The sequence below is a fragment of the Silurus aristotelis genome (assembly GCF_946808225.1).
Source record: "Silurus aristotelis genome assembly, chromosome: 28".
NCBI classification, from domain to species: Eukaryota; Metazoa; Chordata; class Actinopteri; order Siluriformes; family Siluridae; genus Silurus; species Silurus aristotelis.
In genome coordinates this window covers 601,346-606,345 of record NC_139601.1, presented here as the reverse complement: position 1 = coordinate 606,345, position 5,000 = coordinate 601,346, and the positions used below count along the sequence as shown (strand labels likewise).

The 5,000-nt window shown below is 37.7% G+C and overlaps 1 protein-coding gene across 6 annotated transcripts in view; it reads right to left on the bottom strand.

Moving 5' to 3' along the window:
• LOC310721760 (plexin-A2-like) overlaps window positions 1-5,000 on the bottom strand; it is an 89,426-nt gene that overhangs the window by 60,009 nt on the left and 24,417 nt on the right. For 5 of the 6 annotated variants that reach the window (XM_083533704.1, XM_083533703.1, XM_083533702.1 and 2 more), the window contains 2 exons: window positions 3,452-3,617; window positions 3,213-3,289 (listed from right to left, as the gene is read on the bottom strand). The exons of the other annotated variant lie outside the window; for it this stretch is intronic. The gene's annotated coding sequence lies outside the window, so the exon portion shown is untranslated. The remainder of the gene's footprint in view (window positions 1-3,212; window positions 3,290-3,451; window positions 3,618-5,000) is intronic. 6 annotated transcript variants of the gene reach the window in all.

The following is a 5,000-nucleotide window of genomic DNA, read 5'->3' as shown; positions in this document are numbered from 1 at the left end:
ACCCACAACAACCCACTGCGCTACCAACACAGCCCACTGCCCTACTAACACAGCCCACTGCCCTACCCACAACAACCCACTGCCCTACCAACACAGCCCACTGCCCTACCCACAACAACCCACTGCCCCACCAAAACAGCTTAATAAGCATGCACACACACACACACACACACACACACACACACACACACACACACACACACACATGCACAATAAAACAGATTTTCCCTGATATACCAATTTATCAGCAGTGACATCTTCATTTTCTTTAAAGTAAGATGAAGTATTTAGAGCATGTACAAAGCTGCACCCATCATTCCCACTTTCTTCCCCTTCATATCTCTCTCTCTCCCTCTCTCTCTCTCTCTCTCTCTATTTGTACATAATCACGCTGTAGAAATTAGCTAGACAGATTGGGTTATTAATGGAACCTGCCGTTTGGTCTCCTGCTCCAATTACTGTCCTCTAAAGCCAATTAACTATTTCTAATTTTTAAATTAGCATCGAGCTCCAGAGCAGAGAGATAATAAGAACGAGAATATCCATTTTACGATCACAAAGACAGAACAAAAGAAACAAGAAAAAAAAACTTGGGGCAATATTGGAACGACTGAAAAAACTAAATAATACACTCCTTCCAATTTTATCCTGAGGTGATGCAGATATTTGCACTTGGCTCTACATGACATAGTGCACTTGTATTTATTCGATATTAAGACACTATGGCATTTTTTTTACATAAATATTTTATCGTGAAAAGTGGGTTTGATCAAGTGATTAGGCTCCAGCAGCCACACCATCTTGTGGATCCTGTAGAGCTGCAACTCACCAACAGGTGGCGCTCCCCATCTTCGCCTTTAATCACCATCACTACTGATGAAGCGTTTCATGAAAATTATGACTTTTTTTTATGGTACACAGAACACTTCCTTTCACTATAAAAAGTATGTATGTATGTATGTATGTGTGTGTGTGTGTGTGTGTGTGTGTGTTAATATTTACTGGATCTTCTCAGTGAGTCTGATCATAATTTGACTCACCTAAAAAGTCAACTCTTTTCCAGTCTCAAACAATTCACTGTTTAAGTTTCGTTTAGTTTGAGGGATCACTTTTCCAGCCCTATAAAACATAATTTTACCTTCTGCAGACAAAACTACCTTACTTTACTTTGTATTTTATGAAGCTTTTTTTTTTTATAGTTCTCACATCTTTGCTCTTCCTTCACACTAAGACACAAGTCAAATAGTTTAAAAGAGGGTTTACAAGAAAACATTCAGATAATATCCTGCTGCGATGCTGACAGTGATACATAACTCTCCAAATAGAACACAGATAAAAACTGTATAATGTAAACATGATTCAAAAGTTGATTCACTTGTAAACAACATGTCACTAATCAGGTTTTTCCCAATTGTCAATTCTATGCAAATTATTAAAGCTGTAAAGAGACAAATCTACAAGACTGTCCTGAATTAACCCTGGGACAGATCCTATGGAGTGCGTGATGCGATGTTTCTTCGGTTCTCCGACGCAGAACTAATCTAATCGTACTCCAAAATCCGAGTATGTAACACGTAAATCATACAGCAGAAGTTACCATTTTTATCAGACATTTTAAAAAGCAGATTAGACAAGTAGACAAGAAACAAGAAAGGATGTGTAAAAACGTGAACTCATCCGGTTCTCCTTCTTTTTTATCTTACGCATTTTGTTTGTAGAGTCAAATTAATATTCATTAAAAAAAAGTCCTGAGGCTTTTTCCTTTCCCTTTCCCCCACTCAGTCCACAAACAAACCATTAACCCAGCAAAGCTCCTAAACCCTGGAGATGCCACGCTCCCGTGGAGAACAGCGTCCTCATTAGTGATGAGGAGCTGTGGGGATTGACTTCAATTCCTCCAAGAAATTACTCCTGAAAAAAAACATTAGTAGTGATAGAGCATCTCGTTTTTTTACAGCTTTTTCATCGTTTCAGTGTGTACAACAACGAAACAACAGACACACACTGAGCCAAACACAGCCTCCAAACCCTAAACAGGGACGGGGAAATCAAATCCCATAGACAGCGTGTGTAAATACCGGGTTTTTCTGGATTATTGCACACACACACACACACAAACATCACTCGTTTTACCGGTTCTACACTATATGGCCAACAGTATTGGGACACCTGACTTTTCCAGCCACATGTGCTTTTTTCCCCCCCAAACAGTTTCCACAAGGTTGGATGCACACAATTATTTTTTGGCCGTCTTTGGATGTTAATGAATTTTCTACTTCACTTGAACTAGGAGACCAAACCTGATCCAGCATTACGATGCCCCTGTGCTCAAAGCAATCTCCATGAAGATCTGCTTTCCATGGGTTGGAGTGGAAGACCATATTAAACCTTTGGGATGAGCGTGAACGCTGACTGCATCACAGACCTCTCACCATCTCTATTCGACTTTACTAACACACTTGTAGCTGAATGAATCTCCACAATATCTCTAGTGGAACATCTTCCCAGTAGAGTGGAGCTCATTATAACAGAAAACAGGGTCCCAGTGTGGAATGAATGTTCTAAAATCACACACCAGTCTTATGCTCAGGGTTCTACAAACATTTGTCCATGTAATTCAGCTATAGCTATTAAATGTTAATGCGGATGCTTCTGTACTGTTCCTGCACTTGAGTAAATGTACTAAAAGTTCTTGTGTTTGACTGGACTTCAGTAAAAGCAGTTCTGTAGGAGAACTCTATGTGAATATTGGATGTATATCTGTGCTCCTGAAAGTTATAAAGAGAGAGATATTAAACTGGTTACACACACAGTGAGAGAATCTTTACTCCACACACACTCTTAGCAGAGCCACAGGATGATGCTTGTGCCCTCACCACAGCTTCTTGTTTAACATAGAGATGTAATGTAGTGGAGTAAAGATATTACATGTTCAAATGGAGTGAAGGAAACGTTTACTTTTTATAAAGTACACATACTTCAGTACATTTAAGTAAAAATACTTCCCTTGTATTTATGACTGATTATATATAAAAATATACTGAATAAATCTATTTCAGATGATTGACCCTGAATTTGGTGCCAGCAGGAAGAACCGGCTTTCTGCATGAACGGTTCTGGGTGATGAAGGTATTACAGTGTGGAGGAATAATTTCTTAATCCCAGTCAAGCATTACTTAAAAAGTGCATTCAATATAAAAGCTGTCACTGACCTCATGTATGCCTTTATAGCCACAGTTTTCCATCTTATAACAGCTACAGCAACATGGCCTCCTGCACTCGAGAAGCTCTAAAATAAGATATAATATATAAGTTGTGAACAAGTATAAGTTTTGAACATCACGTGAAGGCCAGATTTTTATTATTTGCTTTTATTATTTTGAATCTGATTTGCGCAGCATGTGATTCGAAAAAGCCCAAAATCTTATATGGAGATGTTTATGAAAAGGACCTGATGGAACTTGTAAGTTGTAAAAGGGAAGAGAAGATTGCGCAGCTTTAGGCATCTCGGTGAAAAGCTCTCTCAGGAGCAAGTCCTGTCCTGCCTAAGAACAAATTCCTGACACGAGAAGACGAGAAGTCGAGGAGGGACACGAAAATGCCAGAATGCTAACAACCTGAGAAAAGAGTTACAAACTAAAACTGTAACCGGAAAATCATGAGATTTCATTCAGAGACACACACAGACACTAACCTGGAGCCTATTAGCGTATATTACTTGTTAGCCACATTAACCTTATAAACCTGGTCTGAAAAACACAAAGGAAACATAAATATCTAAACAGGCTGAGTAGACTTCACCGAAACAGGAAATGAGGAGTTTCTAATTTTATTATATTAAATATATATTTAAATACCTATATTTAAATTGAATGTACAAAAACAACTCGTATGAATAAAATTTGCTGTTTTAAAGGGTTTTTTTTATTTTTTATTGATTAACATAATAATGCTATATATTTATTATATACAATGTTTAAACAACAGATTGTAATTTGTGAAAATATTTGTATTTTTCAAAAAATATTAAATGTACTAACCCTAATTATTTTAATTCATGTTTGTTTGTTTATTTATAATTGTTGCTGTGAAATTTATCTGCTAAATGAAAACATTCTATTTTATTTAACTGTTTCCTGGTTTGTAGTGGGTTTTTTCTGTTTTGCACTGTAACACACACACACACACACACACACACACACACACACACACACACACACACACACACACACACACACACACACAGATATTTTATGTTATTCTTTGAGTGTCCCAAACTTTAGTTGTGATATTATGCTAATGTTCAGATTTCACTAGATAAACTTTATAAAGGGGAAATAACTACTAATGACATAGACATGTTTATTTATTTAACAGGATGTAATTACACTTTTGGAATGACACTATAAGGCCAAAGGTATTGGGACTTTTCCACACTTATATGGATCTTCTTTAAACTTAAAGGGCTCATAATTGAATGTCTTTCTCAGGAGCATGACAATTTCCCTTCACTTGAACTAGAAGACCCAAACTTGTTCCAGCATGACAATGTCCTTGTGCACAAAACCAGCTTCATGAAGATCTGGTTTCTATGGGTTGGAGTAAAAGATCTCCTGCTATAGAGCGCCAACACTATTGAAGACCTTTGGGATGAACGTGAACACTGACTGCACCCCAGGCCTCCTCATTTTCTCACCCACATCACTACCTGACTTTACTAACACACTTGTGGTTGAATGAGCAAAAATCTCCAATAGAACATCTTCCCAGAAGAGTAGAGTTTATTAGAGCAGCAAATGGGGACTAGATGACAGGTGTCCACAAACTTTTGGCCATGCGGTGTCCTTTTTGCAGAACTGATTTTCTGAAGTGAAAGTTCCTGTGTGCACTTCTTTGAAAATAAACACTGCACAAACACCCAGGACGTTCAACACACACAGTCCAAGTGTCAGGTTTTTTGAGATCTTGTGTGTTGTAGTGTTTCTTAAAACGTTTGATGT